The sequence below is a fragment of the Macaca thibetana genome, chromosome 4, assembly GCF_024542745.1.
Source record: "Macaca thibetana thibetana isolate TM-01 chromosome 4, ASM2454274v1, whole genome shotgun sequence".
Lineage (NCBI taxonomy): Eukaryota > Metazoa > Chordata > Mammalia > Primates > Cercopithecidae > Macaca > Macaca thibetana.
The window spans coordinates 138,647,373-138,668,636 of record NC_065581.1 but is presented as its reverse complement, the minus strand read 5'-3'; the positions used below and the strand labels follow the sequence as shown (position 1 = coordinate 138,668,636).

General features: G+C 35.4%; 1 pseudogene; it reads left to right on the top strand.

Moving 5' to 3' along the window:
* The first annotated feature begins 781 nt into the window (after positions 1–781).
* LOC126953457 (40S ribosomal protein S4-like) lies at positions 782–20,974 on the top strand (annotated as a pseudogene).
* The last annotated feature ends 290 nt before the right edge of the window (positions 20,975–21,264 follow it).

Below are 21,264 nucleotides of genomic sequence, written 5' to 3'. Positions count from 1 at the left end.
AAATATATGTTATATATTATATTGTATGTACATTATCAGTATAGTACATCCTAATTATTAGTTGATGATGTAGTTTCATTATTGTGAATATATAAATATTGTTTACTAAATAAGAAAGCAGTGTAATATGTTACATTTCCTGTCTTTTGAAACCTCATTATTTTCTCTAGAGTTAATTATTGTCTCAGTTTTTTCATTATATAATTTCTTCTATTTACAAATGTTAACAAATATTCTATCAGATCTTTCATTGTCTTGCAGTACCAAGTGTTGCTGTGGAAAAACATGATGTTATTCTGATTGCTCCTTCCTGGGAAGTGTTTTTCTCTCTAGAAGTTAGTGAGTCCTCCCTCCATCACTGGTATTATGATATTGCATAATAATGTGCATTGGTGTGGTACCTTTTTGTATTTCCTGTGCCACTAGAGACTAGAAATTATTTGCTGATTTGTTTAAGTTCCCTATAGATTCTGGTTATTAAGCCTTTGTTTGATGCATAGTTTGCGAATGTCTTCTCTTGTTCTGCAGGTTGTCTGTTTACTCTGTTGATAGTCTCTTTTTTTATGTGCGGAAGCTTCTTAGTTTTGTTAGGCCCCACATGTCTATTTGTGTTTTTGTTACAACTGCTTTTGGGGACTTAGCCAAAAATTCTTTGTCAAAGCCAATATCACGAAGGGTATTTCCTAATTTGTCTTCTAGAATTTTACAGTTTGAGGTGTTACATTTAAATCTTTCACCCATTTTGAGTTATTTTTTGGCTGTTTCCATGCCTAATGCAGCCATGGCTCCTGGTCCCACAAAGTATCTGAAGTGGGTGGCAGCTCCAAAGTACTGGATGCTGGATACATTGGCCAGTGTATTTGCTCCTTGTCAATCCACCAGTCCTCATAAACTGAGAGAGTGTCTCTCCCTCATCATTTTCCTAAGGAACAGACTTAAGTATGCCCTGAGAAGAAATGAAGAAGATTTGCTTGCAGCGATTCATTAAGATAGATGGCAAGATCCAAACTGATATAACCCACCATGCTAGATTTATGGATGTCATCAGCATTGACAAGGGAGACAATTTCTGTCTGCTCTATGACACCAAGGGTTGCTTTGGTGTACATCATATTACACCTGAGGAGGTTAAGTACAAGTTATGCAAAGTGAGAAAAATCTTAGTGGGCACAAAAGGAATCCCTCATCTGTTGACTCATGATACTCATACCATCTGCTACCCTGATCCCCTCATCAAGGTTAATGAAACCATTCAGATCGATTTGGAGACTGGCAAGATACTGATTTCATCAAGCTTGATGCTGGTAACCAGTGTATGGTAACTGGAGGTGCTAACTTGGGAAGAATTGGTGTGATCACCAACAGAGAGAGGCACCCTGGATATTTTGCCATGGTTCACGTGAAAGACGCCAATGGCAGCAGCTTTGCCACCTGGTTTTCCAACATTTTTTGTTATTGTCAAGGGCAACAAACTAAGGGCTTCTCTTCCCCGAGGAAAGGGTGTCCACCTCACTTTTGCTAAAGACAGAGACAAGAGACTGGTGGATGAACAGAACAGTGTGTTAAATGGTCTCTGGGTGAGTTGTTACATCTTTGTACATAATTTAAAATAATTCAGCATGACTAAAAAAAAAAAACTTGTGTACAGTGAAAACTAGGGGCCCAGCTTCAGTCTTCAGCATATGACTACCCTGTTACCCTAGTAATATTTATTGAACAGGGCATACTTTCCCCTTGTTTTTGTCAGCCTTGTTGAAGATCAGATGGTTGTAAAATAACCCCATTTAAAAATAGGAGAAGGGAACAAACAGATATTCTCAAAAGAAGACATATAAGCAGCCAAAAAATATGAAAAAATGCTCATCACCACTAATCATTAAAGAAATGAATATCAAAACTACAATGAGATATCATCTCACATCAGTCAGAATGGCTATTACTAAAAAGTCAAAAAACAACAGATGCTGGTGAGCTGTGGAAGAAAGAGATGCTTATACACTATTGGTGGGAATGTGAATTGGCCCAGCCACCATGGAAAGCAGTCTGGAGATTTCTCTAAGACCTTAACACAGAACTACCCAGAAATCCCATTACTGGGTGTATATCCAAGGGAAAATAAATCATTCTGCCAAAAAGACACATGCATTTGTATGTTCATTGCCACACTATTCACAATAGCAAAGACATGAAATCAACCCAGGTGCCCATCAATGGTAGATTAGTTTAAAAAAATGTGGTATGTATACACCATAGAATACTACACAACCATTAAAAGAATAAAGCCATGTCCTTTGCAGCAACATAGATGCAGTTGCAAGACATAATCCTAAGTGAATTAATGCAGGAACAGAAATATCACGTTTTCACTTACATTTAGGAGCTAAACATTAAGCACACATTGACATAAATATGGGCTCAATAGACATTGTGGACTACTAGGAGGGGGAGTGAGGGAGGAGGGTGTGGGTTGAAAAACTACCTATTGCGTACTCTGCTTACTACTCGGGTGATGGGATCTTTACCCCAAACCTCAGCATTGTGCAATATCCCCATGTAACAAACCTGCATATATGCGCCCTGTATCTAAAATAAAAGTTGAAATTTAAAATAAAATATTAAAAATGAAACTAAAAATTAGGCATTTGAAATTAAATTATCACTCTCTTCACATATGAGATCTTCACCCTATACATTTAATGATTTTTTTCCTTATGTTTTATCTTTTTTCTTTCTGGAATACCTAATAATCTGATAGTTGACATCTGGATTGATTTTTCTGAATATTTTATCACTTTTATGCTATTCCAATTAATTTGTTTTGTTTCCTGAAATATTAACTTGGTTTTATTTTTTAACATTTCTGCTAAAATTTCAAATTATAATTGTCTATCATATTTGCAATTTCATCATTTTCCTCTTTCTTAGATGTTTATAGATGTATTATATCACCTTGTTAATCCCTAAGGCTGATTTATACTTTTTTATTTGTTAAAGTTCTTTTTTCTGCATTAGTTCTGGTTCTACTAGGTTTTAATTTTCAGTTTGTCTCTCTCTTTCACGTAATAGATCTTTCTTTCTTTCTTTTCTTTCTTTCTTCTTTCCCTTCCCTTCCCCTCCCTTCCCTTCCCCTCCCCTCCCCTTCCCCCCTTCCCTTCCCTTCTCTTTCCTTTCTTCCTTCCTTCCTTCCTTCCTTCCTTCCTTCCTTCCTTCCTTCCTTCCTTCCTTCCACGTTATAGATTTTCTTAAGGATAAGATATCTGATTATCCTTACTTTTCTGTATATATTTAAGAAGTAGGTACTTAAGAGACTTATACTTTTGGCCATAATATAAGAAAAGGGACCATATTTACTCTCCCACCTTAACAAGTAAGACAAATAGAAAAGATTAGACACAATGCTTTTTAGATATTAGACAACCTGCAAACAAATGAAATTTAGTCTATAAGTGCCTCAACTCACTGTCTAGAGCGTTTCCAGGCTGTTGTACAGAAAGTGGAAACCCAAAGAGACCCCAGTGATCTCAACGAATTGAGGAGACAGAGTCTGGAGTATGGGCAGGACAAGGTGGCTAGCAATTGTGGGACTAAATATCCACAAATACTAAAGAAATAACATATATAAATATATACAAATAATATACAAATATATAGACAGAGAGAATTCCAGGGAATGACAGAAGGTCTTCTTGAGTCATTGGCTGAATATGTTTGGCCATAGTGAGGAAATTATCCAGCTCATGGAAAGAATGGTCAGAAAGAAGTATAACAATCCTCAACCATACATAGAGTCAGAAATAGTTTGTGTTCCCACCCATTAGAAAAAAGTTTTATCTTAGAGGTGGGGCTAAATTAGCTATAAAAACTCTCCTACATTTGACCTAAGAAAGCTTGAAAGCAAGTCTCAAAAAAGCAATTGTATTCCAAATAACTTAACTGCATTCTAGATAAAACATAATAAAACATTGTGAAAAGTGCAAAGTTGGATAATATTTCAAGGTTCTTTTCTTGATAGAATAATAAGATAGAAATTCAGGAAGGATATAGAAGTTTAAAAAACACTATAAACCAACTCGACCTAACTGATGTGTTTAGATTATGTCCCCAACGAGGGCAAAATACAGTGATTCCTTGGAATTTGAGGGTTTCATGATGCCCTACAGATACCAAAATCTGCAGATGCTCAAGCCCTTTATATAAAATATTTTAGTATCTTCATATAACCTACACACACTTCTATATATTTAAATTATCTCTAAATTACTTGTAATACCTAAATACCTAATACAATCAAAATAGTATGTAAGTAGTTGTTATATTGTTATTTTTAAAAATTTTCTATTATTTGTTGTCATTGCATTGTTATTTTTATTGTATTTTTTCCCAAATATTTTTGATTGGCAGTTAATTAAATATGTGGATGCAGAACCCACAAATATGGAAGAGGGCCAACTGTATGCATTCTTTTCAAGGGCACATAAACATTTTTAGTATAGATCATGTGCTAAGTGGGGGAGGAAGATGGCAGGTAAGAGACAGGACTAACATGCAGCTCCCACTTGAATGGACAGAATAGTGTGTGGAGACACACATCATGAATTTTTACTCCAAGAACCACCACAACTATGTACCAGGAAAACCAAAAGAATTCACAGATTCTTTCAAAAAACCAGCACACTGCTGCAAACTTCATGAGACAGGTGAAAAACTATGAGTTCCCAAAATGCAAGGGGAAAACCAGCCTCAGAACACACATCTCCACTGGTGAATCTGAAAATCCAGATCATGGGAAAAGGATTTAACGTTACTGAGAGCTGAAATTAATTTAGGGGGTCACACAAAATATAAAATTAGAAGCAGTAAGAAGAGCCTTGTAAGTACTTCCAGTCTCCAGCTCGAGTCCAGGGAGGCCATCCCTGACTATATCTCACAGGGGGCCTCAGGTAAGGCAGCCAGCAGAATTAGGGAGGTGCCACAGGGTGAAAGAAGCTTCCAACTGTGTTTTTATAATAATTTCCACTGGGCATGAATTTTCTTGAGCAGAATCTGGAGGGGAGAATGAGAACTGCTGCAGATTCGAGTGCAGGAGCAGCCACTAACATTGTAAGCAGACAGGCAGAGATGAAGTCTGAAAGCCATGCTTGCTTTCTCAGCAGGGAAGATTATGGTCTGGGGCAAGCTCTGAGTCCTGTATGCATGCTGCCTTGATATAAACTTGGCACCGTTAGCAGAACACTGTGGGAGCAAGACTATCTCACCAACTGCATGGCAAATAGGTGAGGCCTTTTGCTGCCAGCTATTCTCCACTTGCCTGGTGAACTATATGACACAGGAAAGGCAGCCATAATCCCCTCTGGAACATAACCTCATTGGCCTGAGAACCATCTCCCTAACCCCAACAGTGGCTGTGGCAAGCCCCACCCAAAGAAAGTCTGACCTCAGACCCACCTAATCCTGCCATGACCTGATGGCATTTCTCTACTCACTCTGCTAGCCAAACACAATAGACAGAAACTCTTGGGAGTTTTATGGTCCAACCTATCAGCTGAGAAACCAGGGGCTGGCCAACAAGGGGCAAGCTTTTATCCCTCTTCTACTACTGCAGCTGGTGCTTTCTTGAAAGTGCCACATTCTGGCTAGAGGCCAACCAACTCAGGCCATTAGAGCAACTCACGACAGAATAACACTGCTCCCAGGAAGGAGAAAACAACAGCTAATTCCACTACCTGCAACATCCTGGCTAACCGAACACATGAGTCTATCCATGTGATAACTTCGCTGCTAGCATAACCAGCATTCAAGAAAGTCAGCACACTAAACATATCTACAACCAAGGACTCTCAAAGAGTCTACTTCACTCCCCTGCCACCTCCACCATAGCAGGTGCTGGTATCCATGGCCGGAAGACCTGAAGATGAATCACATCACAGGACTCTTTGCAGATACTCCTCAGCACCAGAGCCTGGTAGCCCCACTAGGTGGGGCAATTGCAATCACTGCAGTCTGGCTCTCAGCCCCACCCCTAGGGGAAGGGGAAGAGCACCACATCAAGGGATCAACCCATGGGACAAAAGAATCTGGACAGCAGGCCTTGAGTTCCAGATCTTTCCAATGAAATAGTCTACCCAAATGAGAAGAAACTCTAAAAGTAAATCTGTTAATATGACAACATGGGGTTCTATAACACACCAAAAAAAAAAAAAAAAAAAAAAAAAAAAAGTCACAGTAGCTTTCCAGCAATGGATCCAAATCAAGAAGAAATCCCTGAATTGCCAGATGAAGAATTTAGAAAATTGATTATTAAGCTACTCAAGGAGATACCAGAGAAAGGTGAAAAACAACTTAAAGAAATTAAAACAATACAGTATATGGATGAAAAATTCTGCAGAAGAATAGATACCATAAAGAAAAAACAATCACAACTTCTGGAAATGAAAGACACACTTAGAGAAATACAAAATGCAGTGGAAAGTTTCAACAATAGACTAGAACAAGTAGAAGAAAGAACTTCAGAGCTCGAAGACATGGCTTTGGAATTAATCTAGTCAGACAAAGACAATGAAAAAAAGAATTTTTTAAAAAATGAACAAAACCTCTAAGAAATTTGGGATAATGTTAAATGGTCAAACATAAGAATGATTGGTGTTTCTGAGGAAGAAGAGAAATTTAAAAGTTTTGAAAACTTATTTGAGGAAATAATTGAAGAAAACTTACCTGACCTTGCCAGAGATCTAGACATCCAAATTTAAGAAGCTTTTAGAACATCTGGGAAATTCATCACCAAAACATCATCACCTAGGCACATAGTCATTCGGTTATCCAAAGTCAAGACCAATGAAAGAATCTTAAAAGCTATGAGACAAAAGCATCAGGTAACCTATATAGTTATCTAAAGTCAAGACCAATGAAAGAATCTTAAGAGCTATGAGACAAAAGCATCAGGTAACCTACATAGTTACCTAAACTCAAGACCAATGAAAGGATCTTAAGAACTATGAGACAAAAGTGTCAGGTAACCTATACGTTAATCTAACCTATTAGATTAACAGGAGATTTTTCAGTAGAAATCTTACAGACCAGAAGGGTTTAGGGTCCTATCTTTAGCCACCTTAAACAAAATAATTGTCAGGCAAGAAATGTGAATCCAGCAATCCTAAGCTTCATAAATGAAGGAGAAATAAATTCTTTTTCAGACAAATGCTGACAGAATTTACCACTACCAAGCCAGCACTACAAGAAATGCTATAGGAGTTCTAAATCTTGAAACAAAACCTCAAAGTACACCAAAATAAAACCTTCTTAAAGCACAAATCTCACAGGACCTATAAAACAATAACTGACAATGGGGAAAAAAAAAAAAAGAAAACAAAGTATCCAAGCAACAACTAGTATGACTCATAGAACAATGCTTCACATCTTAATACTAATGAACATAAATGGCCTAAATGTTCCACTTAAAAGATACAGAATGGCAGAATGGATAAAAATTCACCAACCAAGTATCTACTATATTTAAGAGACTCACCTAATACATAGGGACTCACATCAACTTAAGGTAAAGGGGTGGGAAAAGATATTCCATGCAAATGGAAACCAAAAGTGAGCAGGAGTAGCTATTCTTATATTAGACAAAACAGACTTTAAAGTAACAACAGAAAAAAAAAGACAAAGAAGGACATTATATAATGATAAAAGGATTGGTCCAACAGGAAAATATCACAATCCTAAATATATATATATGTACTTGACACTGGAGCTCCCAAATTTATAAAACAACTATTACTATGTGCTGGTGAGATAGCAATAAAATAATAGTGGGGGACTTCAATATACCCTAGAACAGATGGACTTAACAGATATTTATAGAACATTCTACCCAACAAGTGCAGAATATACATTTTTCTCATCAGCATATGGAACATTCTCCAAGATAGACCATATAATAGACCACAAAGCAAGTCTCGATAAATTTCAAAAAAAAATTGAAATTGTATCATGTATCCTCTCAGACCACAGTGGAATAAAACTGAAAAGTAACTCCAAAAGGAACCTTCAAAACTATACAAATACATGAAATTAAATAATCTTCTCATGAATGATCTTTGAGTCAATGAAGAAATCCAGATTGAAATTTAAAAATCATTTGAACTGAATGATAATAGTGGCACAACCTATCAAAACCTCTGGGATACAGCAAAAGCAGTGCTAAGAGGAAAGTTCATAGTATTAAATGCCTACATCAAAAAAATATAAAAGAGAACACATAGAAAATCTGTTTACCCCTCAAGGAACTAGAGAAACAAGAACAAACCCAAACCCAGCAGAAGAAAATAAATTACAAAGATCAGAACAGAACTAAATGAAAGTAAACCAAACAAAAAAATACAAAGCATAAATGAAACAAAAACTGGGTCTTTGAAAATATAAACAAAATTGATAGACCATTAATAAAACTAATTTAAAAAAGAAGAGGAACGATCCAAATAAGCTCAATTAGAAATAAAATGGGAGATATTGCAACCAATACCACATAAATACAAAAGATAATTCAAGGCTACTATAGACATCTTTATGTGCACAAAATAGAAAATCTAGAGGAGATAGATAAATTTCTAGAAATATACAACCATGATAGATTAAATTAAGAAGAAATAGAGACTGTGAGCAGACCAATTACAAATAGCCAAGTTAAAACAGTAATTAAAAAATTGCTGGCTGAGCGTGGTGGCTCATGCCTCTAATTCTAGCACTTTGGGAGGCCAAGGCGGGTGGATCATGAGGTCAGGAGTTTGAGACCAGCCTGGTCGACATGGTATAATATGTCTCTACTAAAAATACAAAAATTAGCTGGGTGTGGTGGTGGGCACCTGTAATCCCAGCTACTAGGGAGGCTGAAGCAAGAGAGGCAGAGGTTGAACACAGGAGGCGGAGGTTGCAGTGAACCGAGATTGCACCATTGTACTCCAGCCTGGGTGACAAGAGCAAAACTCTGTCTCAAAAAAAAAAAAAAGAAAAAAGAAAAAAAGAAAAAAAAATGCCAACAACAAAAAAGTCCAGGACCCAATGGATTCACAGCTGATTTCTATTAGACATTCAAAGAAGAATTGATACCAATCTTACTGAAACTATGCCAAAAGATAGAGAAAAAGGAAATCCTCCCTAAATCATTTTATGAAGCTAATATCACTGCAATACCAAACCCAGGAAAGGACATAACAAAATAAAAAAACTGCAATTCAATATCCCTGATGAACATGGATGTACAAATCCTCAAAAATACTAGCTAGCCAAATCCAACAGCATATTGAAAAAACTATGCACCATGATTAAGTGGGTTTCGTACTAGAGATACAGGGGTTGTTTAACATATACAAGTCAATAAATGTGATATATCACATACTAGAATTAAAAACAGAAATCATGCAATCATCTCAATAGACACACAAAAAAGCATTTGACAAAATCCAGCATCCCATTATGATTAAAACCCCCAGCAAAGTTGACATAGAAGGGACATATCTCAAAGTAATAAGAGCCATCTATGACAAACCCACAGCCAACGTTATACCGAACAGAGAAAAGTTGAAAACATTCCCCCTTAGAACTGGAAAAAGACAAGGATGTCCACTCTCACCATTACTATTCAACATCAGACAAAGGAAAACAATAAAGGGCATCAGACAAAGGAAAACAATAAAGGGCATCCAAATTGTTAAAGAGGAAGTCGAACTGTTGCTATTTATTGATTGTATGATTGTATGTCTAGAAAACCCTAAAGAGTCATTGAAAAAGCTCCTAGATCTGATGAATGAATTCAGTAAAGTTTCAGGATACAAAATCAATGTACACAAATTAGTAGCACTGTTATACACCAACAATGACAAAGCTGAGAACCAAATCAAGAACTCAATCTCTTTTACAACAGTACAAAAAAATAAAATACTTAGGAACATACCTAAACAAGAAGTTGAAAGAGCTGGATAAGGAAAACTACAAAATACTGCTGAAAGAAATTACGGATGATATGCTAAGTAACCAAAAATGTGGTGCACAAAAAGAAAATCTAAATGGCCAATAAACACTAAAAAAATCAACCTTACTAGAAATCAAGCAAATGAATATTAAAACCATAATGAATTATTAGTTTACTTACATGAGACTGCAGTTCTGAAAATGCCAAGTGATGGTGAAAATGTGGGGAAAATAAGAACTCGTATTCTTACTAGTGGAAGGTCAAAGTGATGTAAGATCTTTGAAAAGCAATTTGGTGATATTTGCATATGTATTCTCTAAAACTTAGACATTCTAATCTTAGATATATACCTTAAGAGACTTTAACATAGATTACAAAGAGATGTGTTCAAGAATGTTAATTGCAGCATAGTTTGTAATAAAGAAAATGAAAATAACCTAAAACTATCAAAAAGAAAATAAATCAATTATGTTGCAATCATTAAACAGAATTTTATAATAACAAAAATGAATTAAAATAATATGACCGAATTTATCATCAAAATATTAAGATAAAAACCTAGCTATTGAAGAATTCAGATGGTGTAATACCATTTATAATAAAGGTTATGAATAGAAGAAGTGGCATGCCTGATAGCCTGAGGAGCTCAGCAGTGCTTTCCTCAGAGAATCTGGTGAAAATTATGAAACAGTAAAATCAACACTTTATAACTTCTTAAAATGGTCCTATGAATGAAGAAATATCTATGCAAGAAATCTCCAAAATGATGTAAGAAAAGTAGAAGTCTGTTACATTTAAAGATTATTCCTTCCCTTCCCTACCCCAGCTCAGAGAAATAGAAACTGCACTCTAGACTGGTGGAGACAAGAATACAGGTCTCTCTGCTTCCAGTTCCCAATTAGAGGGCTTTCTTTCTTGGAGGGAAAGACATCAGTATATTTCATCTTGCCCACAACTATCTGCTATTGAGGCTAAATTTCAGGTCAGTGAAGCCAAGATGTGCAGTATAGTGCCGTATAGTACATAATACTTGAGAATGATTATAAATGACTATGTCACTGGTTTATATATTTCCTATAACATACTTTTTATCATTATCCTAGTGTGTCCACTTTCTACTTACATCAAAGGCAAAGAGAAAACCTTGAAAGCAGCAAGCAAAAATGGCTCACTACTTATTAATAAAAGCAAATTCTAATAAGATCAACAATTGGAGTTTTCATCACAAAAAAATGGAGGATAGAAGACAATGGGATAATATATTGAAAATGTACAAAGAAGAAACTATCAATCAAGAATTCTATACTCAGCAAAACTATCTTTCAAAAATTAAATTAAATCAAGACATTTCCAGAGAAAGAAAAACTGAGATAATTTGTTCCTAGCCAACTTGTCTTACAAGACATATTAAAGAAAGTTCTCCAGGCTGAAAGTAAGTGACCCTACAGGATAATTGCAATCCACACCAAAAGAAAGAACACAGTAAAGGTAATTACGTAATTATATAAAACAGGATAAAGGCAAATGTACAATATCTTAAGTGATTTAAAAGCCATTGTGTAAAATAATATGTATATAATGTATTGCTGGGCCTAAGGAATATAGAAATGCAATATGTTTCTGCACAAAGGAGGTGGGTAGGATTAAATCTGTATTAGAATTAATAATGTATTATTGAATTTGTAACATGAATCAATATACAATATTAATAGACATAAAAATAATATCACAAAAGAAGGGGAGAAAATAGTGTTGTATGGGAGTAATATATTTCTGTGTCTCTCTGGGATCAAGCTGAGATCAGTATGTACTGGAATCAAGTACATATTGAAAGCTGATTCTGTAAATTAAGATATACATGGTAAGCCCTAGAGTAATCCCTAAAAACAACAACAACAACAACAGCAATGACAACAACACACCTCAAAAAACATAGTGAGATAAATAATTTAAATTCTTCATTAGGAAATATTTACTTAATGCAGAAGAAAGCAGTAAGGGAGAAATAAAAGAACGAAAAAATACATGAGACACAGTAAACCAAAAGTAAAAATGACAGATATAAATCCAACTATATCAAACAAAACATTAAATGTGAATGGATTAAGAAATCTGATCAAAATGCAGAAATCGTCAGATGGCTTAAAACAAAACATCAAGATCCAACTATACACCATCTATAGGACACACACCTTAGACACGAATGTTTATAGAAGAATTATTCACAACAGCCAAGTTGTAGAAACAACCCAAACACTCATTGACTGACTAAATGGGTAGGCAAAATGTGCTATGTAGATATAATGTTCAGCATAAGATGGAATAAAGTACTGATCTGTGCTGCAACATGCATAAGACTTAAAGACATTATGCTAAGTGAAAGAAGCCAGTCACAAAACACTACATACTCTATGTTCATTTACATGAAATATCCAGAATAACAAAATCTATAAAAATGGAAAGTAGATTGATGGTTGCTTAGGAAAGAGGGTTGGATGGAGAGATAAAGGGAAGGTAATGTAGAGAGCAGAGTTTCTTTAGGATGTGATGGACATATTCTAAATTTGACTATGGTGATGGTTGTGCATATCTGTGAATATAGTAAAAAAAAATGAAGCATTGAAAATATTGAATTGTACACTTTAAATTAGTGAATTGTATATAAATCGTATCTTAATTAAGCTGTTTAAAATATTTTTAAAGGAATAGAGGGCCATATAGAGAAGTGAATGAGTAAAAATTGGGAAATTCAAAAAAAGCACACCACTCAACCACAATTAACAATACTATTTTAGCCAAAACTAAGAACTCTTTAATACTTATTTTGTGAGAAGGAACAAGAATTAATATCAGAACTCCATTGTATAAAATAGCAATTCATTGTGTACCTTTCTATTTAAGGTTAAAGTTACAGATTTTTTTAAAGAAATACACTTAAAAGCACAAAGACAATACATAATACCTCATAGACATATTTACATATGGAATATAAATAGAAAAACATTACTGGTCCATAGTTAATGCTGGGGAGGAATTTTCTTCCTCGGGCTTTATGTTTTTAAGTCTAGGGACCTCCAGAGGTCAACTGCTTGCTTTTCTCTCCCCACCCACTCATTTCTCTTAAAGGTAACAGGAGTTCATTATCTGATTGATTTGAGAAGAATGAGTTTTCCTTTGTCTGCTTAGCCTCTCCCTTTCCTTTCTCTGCAGGTCTCAGAAAGAATGCCCATGTGCTGTCCTTCACATGGTAAGTTTGGTGGAGCAGGTTCTGTTGTCAGAAGTTCAAATCCGGGGAGTGCTAGCAAGCTAACTGGCAAGGTGCAAGGCAGGTCACTTTTTCATCTCCTGTCTAACTTCTGTGTTTGTCTTCCACTTGATTCTCAACTCAGCTGAGGAAGAGGAAGTTGCTCCCTGGGCCCCTTCAGAACGTGGTAGTTAAAAAAAAAAAAAAAAGTTACCTGCTATTCAGCATCATGAGCCTGATAGTTTAGTATCTTCAGAAGGTTAGAATTTTCTCCACATTCCATCACACTAACACCAGAAAGACATGAGATTCACCCTCTTTATTAAAACTAACAAAGAAATGGACAAAACCAGCATTTACCTATACGCAAAGGAAATAAGAGATAACATGATCAGGGAAAAATTTTCAATGCTGCTTGTAATGTTTACTTGATTAAGCTCAATGTTGCATAAGTCAATGTTGATTATGTTATTCCTAATATATTTTCACTTGTCTGACATATAGTTTAACAGGTTTTTTAAAAAGATGAGGTGTAACTGAACTTTTAATATGGAATGCTGTTACAGAAGGGGAAAATTGGAGAAGGACTTTCAGTTTTTTAAAGCTCAACATTTCTGCTCCCAAGTTTTTCTGAAAGGAAGATTTCTGAATCTATATTATAGCAAACCACCATTTGCAAATGTTTGAAAAGTGGTCTACTTCTATGTAAACATTTACAGAAAAAATCCAGCAGAAAAGAGCTTTGAACCTACATGGTGACAGTGCTCTAGCTGTATGCATTGAAACCAAACCAAAAACCTCTGTATTTATTCTACTTAAAGTTTCATATATTGTCACACATCACCAATTAGAAAACTCTATAAAATAATTCCCAGTTGTTATGTTTAAGATTATTTTTTCATTGTGCAAAAGCTTGCAGAGGGTATTTGTGTATATTTGCTTTAAAACAAGTAGAATTATACATCCACAAGAGATGAGGAGAAGCCGTGAAATCATGCACTGCTGCCAACACATTGTCTAAGGCAGTACTTCTCAGACTGCCTTTGTTGAAGGCACTTATTAAACCTTTAAACTTTTTCCTTTTTCATTTTATTTTTTATCTTTTTAATTAATAATTTTACTTTATAAAAATGTAACTTAGTTACCAAATAATCAAATTAAACTGTAGAGGCACAAGCCCAAATCCATCTTCATTATTTTCAATGGACACAAAATTATTTTATCAAATTTTATAAACATTTCTCACTGCTTACTTTCAAGTCTGTGCTTATCTTATTATGAACAGGTAAAAATTGTTTGTGGGCCAGCACTGGTCTACCGACCACACCTAAAGAATGATTGGATTGATCTAAGGAATTCTTTAATTTACTCTTTTTCTACATTCAGCTCTATCTTTATGGTAATCCACAAACATGCCTTGTATTATCAATGTAATTTTGTTGTTGCATTGCTATAACAAAATGCCTGAGACTGGGTAATTTATAGAGAAGAGAGGTTTAATGGGCTCACAGTTCTGCAGACAGTACAAGAAGTGTGATGCCAGCATTTGCTTCCAGTGAGGACCTCAAGGAGCTTATAATCATGGCTAAAGATGAAGGGGGAGCAGGCATCTCACATGGTGGGAACAGGAGCAAGAGAGAGTGGAGGGGAGAGGGGCCATGGATTTTTTAACAACCACATTTCACGAGAACTCACTCTCATGCTCTCTCACTATCCAACAGAATAGCACCAGGTCAAAAGAAACCTGTTCCCATGACCTAAGCACCTCCAACCAGGCTCCACCTCCAACACCGGGGATTACAATTCAACATGAGATTTGGTGGGGACATACATCCAAACTATTAACGTATCATGCCTACCCTTGCATTTAACCTGCTTTGACCTTCATGTGTTTTCCTTTAAAACATTTCAGCATGGGTTTCTTTTTTCGGTTTTATGTTGTGCTCTGAATCTTTTTTCCTCTTTTGTCTTAATACATAGCTTTCCACATCAGATTTTATGAGAAAATGACATTTCTTTCCTTTCCTTCTCTTGATAGATGATTGAGCATCCCTGAGATCAGACTGATTTAATATTCACAGGTGATATCATCGTCACTCTATTCTTCCCTCTCTTCTTCATCATTCCTCCATCCTTTCCTTTCTCCCTCCCTTTCTCTTCCTCATCAAATTGTAGCTGTCTACTTTATACCAGGATGTAGGGATCCTCTGACAAGTAAAGCCACTGTCTTTATAGGACTCAATATCTAGCAGGAAAGTACTCATTGAACACATAATTACCAAGAAGAGGGATACATTTTACAAAGGAGAAATAGTGGCTACTTTGACAGGGTTAACATGCATGGTGAGACTTGCTAACCTACCTAATTCTAGAAGACAAAAGGTTACAGCACTTTTTAAAGAAACAAATTATATTTGATATGTACTATCTTTAAAATGAAACTGTATCTTTTCAAAATTATTGTTAATTTTAAAAGTCTGAAATAAATGATTTGTTAAAAGTAATTTCATGGCCGGGCGCGGTGGCTCACGCCTGTAATCCCAGCACTTTGGGAGGCCGAGGCGGGCGGATCACAAGGTCAGGAGATCGAGACCATCCTGGCTAACACTGTGAAACCCCGTCTCTACTAAAAATGCAAAAAATTAGCCGGGCGAGGCGGCGGGCGCCTGTAGTCCCAGCTACTCGGGAGGCTGAGGCAGGAGAATGGCGTGAACCCGGGAGGCGGAGCTTGCAGTGAGCCGAGATCGCGCCACTGCACTCCAGCCTGGGCGACTAAGCGAGACTCTGTCTCAAAAAAAAAAAAAAAAAAAAAAAAAAAAAAAAAAAAAAAAAGTAATTTCATTTGGTTGAATTTAAGGAGCTGAAAATAATAATCTAATTATCAAAAAAGATCTCTTGGCCCAAATGATTTTAAAAACCAGATTATAGACTGGATTTAAATTAAAAGTATCTCTACCCTTCTTGATCATTTCAATGATTATACTGTCAACATTTACTACTTTTTGGCTTCATTCATCAATTTAGCTTTCTAGTCTGAAATTTTTGGCAGTTCTTTCTTTAAAATCATTCTCTAATTGACAAATATATAAGCTCTAAACTTTTACTCGTAGATGATGATAGGAAAAACAAGGGTGACTGTATCCGTATATAAAGAAAGTATGCTGTATTAGCTAATTATTCTTACATGAACTATTTCATAAATGTAGCCCATTTTCAGTTTCTATAAAATTATTCCTGTGCTTTCTTTCTGAATAAGTAGTAAAATGTCAAAAAAGGTTATTATTGTAGACTAAATGTTTGTTTCCCACAAATTAATATGTTGAAGCCCTAACCCCAAGTGTGGTAGTGTTAGGAGGTACAGCCTTGGGAAAGTATTCAGGCTTAGATGATGTTGTGAGGGTAAAGTCCCCATGATGAGATTAGTGCCTTTATAGGAAGAGGAAGAAACCCACCAGAACTTCCTCTCTCCACAATGTGTGGACACAGCAAGAAGACAGGTTTCTGCAAGCCACGAAGAGAGATCTCACCAGGAACTAAAGTGGCCAGCACCTTGATTTTTGAATTCCCAGCCTCTAGAACTATGAAAAATAAAATTTTGTCATTTAAGTCACCTAGTCCATATTTTGTTATAGTACCCTGAGTTGACTGAGACAGTGATTGATAGGAAGAGAAGAATATTATCTATATCTATTGTAATATTGCTTATTACATAGGAAGAGTCCTCAAATGACATACCAAAAAGAGCTTATTTCTTCTGTATTATAAGATCAGAGTGTATTTATTTTAAGACATTATATCATTAGCTCTTATACAAACAAGTGAAATGTGTTAAAAATGACAGAAATATATGAAACACTCATATTGACAATAAGGATCTAGATTTTCGAGTTAAATGGTTTAAATCAATTTATATACTACAATACAAACGTGTTATATTATTTAATAGTTATATTCTCACTATATTCACTTTCCTTATTCTTGAGATTTCATTTCTTACTCTCACCTCTCCCTCATGTGTCTCATGTGGTTTCCTTTTTCAGTTTTCATCCATCACTAGTCTCTTTTTTCTCAAGTATATAACCTGTGACAAATACAGATATATTTTTCAATTTTTTTAACTACATCACCTTAAGCCTACCTGCAGAGCTAGTGAGATCCCTATGCTCACAACTTTGGTTGATATGGTCAGCTGGGTCTACAAATACTAAAAAAGACCACTCCAGGCCTTGATCCATGTGTCTACAGCAGAACAAAAGGCAACACAGCTATGTGTTCCACAGAAGAGTGGGGTTGGCTCTTCTAGGAACAGTACATCAGAGTCTATGTGAATCATAGCTTAAAGGAGATGCAAATATACAGAGCCTCCAAAGAACTGAGACCAGAGCAATCATGATGACATGGTTATGCGACTCCATAGGCACATCTGGCAAGCAATTGCAGTCCATGAACCCTGTAAAATTGTAAATGTGGCCTGTTGAGCATAAGGGCTCTTTATATCTGACATTATATTGACCAGGCTATTGCTAACCCTTCTAGAGAGGCCCTTCACCCTCCTCTGTAAACAGAGAAGTAAGTCAGGGACTTGCTCTTGCATGCAGGCAGTTGGCAGCTCACCCTGAACTTGCTTTAGCCAGAGCACGCTCAGGCGTCATGGTCAGTGGATATCTTGAAGCTTCAAAGGTGAGTCTACTGCTCAAAGGGAGACATTTCGATGACCCAGGATTCCTGGCAGATTTTATTTCAGTTGCTGGATGGTTCTCAAAAAAACTAAAAAGCCCTCCAGCTGCCTGGAGTGTCTGTGAAATGCATGCAGTGGGTCTCCCAGACAAAGCTTTAGAAAGCTGCTAGCACCACAGATCCAACCCAGACTCTGCATCTTGATTTCACTAGAACAGATGTTATCTGCAAGCAATTAACATACCTGTCATCGCCAGTGAAACAGATACAGAATTCTTCAGGTTGATTTTTTTTAATGTACCCTAAAGAAAAGTGTTTGTGCACAAAGAAAATTTTCACATTAGTATTAAAATAATATTCAGTAAAGAAGTTGCATGTGTCAATTGTTCCATTTTTTTTTTCAATTTTAGGGAAAATATATTATAATAACTTTTAGAGAATAAATGTCACCAGCAACATAAATATTAGTGTTAGCTCCCTTTCAGTTAAACCAGTATCTATTTGTATATTATTATGTATTTTCATATAATGACTGACAGAATTTGCTATTTGATATGTTTTAAATGTTACAAATGATTTGATTGATAGGTTTTTATATAAAATAATATCTTATTTATAGTAGTTATACAAATATCAAGTAATAGCATATTGATTAAATATGTCCCTTAAGATTAGTACAAGTGAAAAGTTTAGTAAAATTCAATATGTAAATATCCTAGATAATAAAAACTAAATAGCGAAGTTTTAAGCTCTTAAGCTGTTCAAACAACAGTACCCAATTAACATAATATCTTTCTATTATATCACTATATTTTTGACATAAAATTATTTTCTTGTAAGCTGGGACTCTTATAACATGAATGTTCTCAATTATTTGTCCTCATTACATTCATAGTTTTTACTTAACATTCATACCTTCACGCTTTTTTTAATTAGTGAAAACTGAAAGTTCTGATTTCTACCATTTCAACCTCTGATACAAACATTTATACAGAGGTTAAATACGTTTTTTTAAATTTTTCTTCTAAATTAAGATGATTGGTATAATTTTAAGGCAACATTTTTGCTACAAAGGCAGTTTTAACTGGTTTGAAAACACATACTTAAATCATGTGATACTGTGACTAATAGATTCATTCTAAACAGTGGTACTTGTATTCAAAGTGGCATAAATATTTGTGGCTACTGGGAGGCAGAGATGGGGCAGTAAAAAAAGCGCTGTACTAGAATCTATTATTCAATATCATTCTCATAGTTCTGTAATTTACTAACTGTTGACCTTGAAAAATGACAAGTTTTTATCTACAGAAAGATGACCTTCTTAAATGATTTATTATGAGAGTTAGTTAAGATAACTTATACAAAAACTCTTCATAAATTATGGCACATTATACAAATGAAAATAACGTTTAATCATAGAATATTGCACATGGCATATACTCAGTAAACTACCTGATGTGGGGCACTGCCAACTCTACTAGATGATCCTAGCTAATGTGTCCTATTGGTTTTTGATGCTTCTTCTCTAATAGGAAGTGCTTTATCAGTGTAGCTTAAATGCTAGACAGATTGGTGGTTAATGTCTCTACTAGCACACAGGTGCTCCAGTGTGCTTACATTCTTCTCCCAACCTTTTTTCTATGTTCTTGTATGAAGCCTTATATCCTATATCTTATATCTTATCTTTTCTATGTCCTTGTATGAAGTCCTGCTCAAGTCTGTCATCAACTCAGTGTTGGTGCAAAAGTCAAATCCTTTACTTTGTAATCTCCTTAAGGCTCCTTAGGTACTTTACTGCCTATGAGAAGATTATATTTTAACACCTTTTAATGATTTTTTAAATAAATGATTTTCTTTTCAGTTATATCAGAGTCCCCGTGGTTTCTCACTCATCTTCATAGTCTCAGCAATTACTATACTGCTCTGTAATAGATAATTATCTAAGTGTTTGATTATATTAATGATTTGACCTCTAAAATCAGAACCTTCAGGTTGTGGGTGAGTTTTGTACAAGTGAGAGCAGAAGTACCAGTACCCTTGTTTAATCCACTCGATTACTTCTTGACCAATTCTTTAGCAAGAAAGTCAGTACTTTGAGGTTGCCCTACCTGTTTGTGTACTGTTTTTTTGAATTCTATTCTTTTAAAAATATTTTCCTAACCTTTATTCTAATTAGAATGTCTGATTTATTTGTGCATTTTTGGTTCATTTGGTAAATATTTTTTAAAGCACTTCTACCTTCAAGGCATTGCTCTAATAAGACTGGATATTAGATACGGCAATGGACAAACAGGGCGGATACTCTGTGCCCCTTGGAGTCTAATTCTACTGGGCCAGCCATGCAATAAGTTAAGCAAACCCACATATTAACAAAATAATTTCAGATAGTTAAACATTCAATGAAAGAAACAAACAGGGTAATATGGGAGAGACAAGCAGCTGTAAGAGGGACCTTTAAGACAAGTCTGAAAGTGACCATTTAAGCTGAGATGTGACAGATAAGAAGCCTGTCACGCCAAAGGAGAATTAGAAAGAAGGTTCAAAATCCATAGGCAGACAAGAACTTGATGTATTCTAACAATTTTCAGGGGCCAATGTGGGTGAAGCAAAATGAGGGAAAATGAAAAAGGCATGAGATAATGTAGAAGAGATAACAACAGCAATATTATTGACTAATGTTTATTGTGGGTTTTCTATTGCCAGATACAGTGCTAATTAAGTGCTTTGCAAACTGTCTCACTTAATTCCCACAACTCTATGAAGTAAATGTTATTATAAACACTTTGCAGACAAAGAAACTGATGATTAGAGGTTAAATAGGTAGTATCCCAATCACAAAGTGACTTATACCTTGTGGTAAGGTAATTCAACTTTTCTTTGAGTATAATAAGAAGCTGTCAAAAGATTTTAGACAGCAGAGTGATAAGATTTGTTTCTATTAATATAAAAATGTACTCTGAATGACAGATGAACATTCTGTTGCTTAATTTCTTACTCTTCTATTTGTATCTGGTTTGTTTTGTGCCCACTAGGTTATGAACCCATTTGGGAGAGCAGAGCCTATCACTACATCCAGTGCTTAGCACAGTGTTTAACATATTGTGGCTGCTCAATTAATACATATTGAATGGCTGTACTTGATACTTGCTAATTTCCACTTACTTTTATTCTGATTTGAGTTACTAAGCTTAAACATGACATTGGTTCTTATTGTTTGAGTACCATAACTCTATTCCAGATTCCTTTTATCATTCCTGAAATCTTTATAGGAGGGAAATTATATACAGTAACAGGTGTGCATTGTTCTTTTTTGGCTTTATTACAATGATTGTGGCAAAATCCATAGTAGCCAGGTATCTTAGTCTGTTTGGGC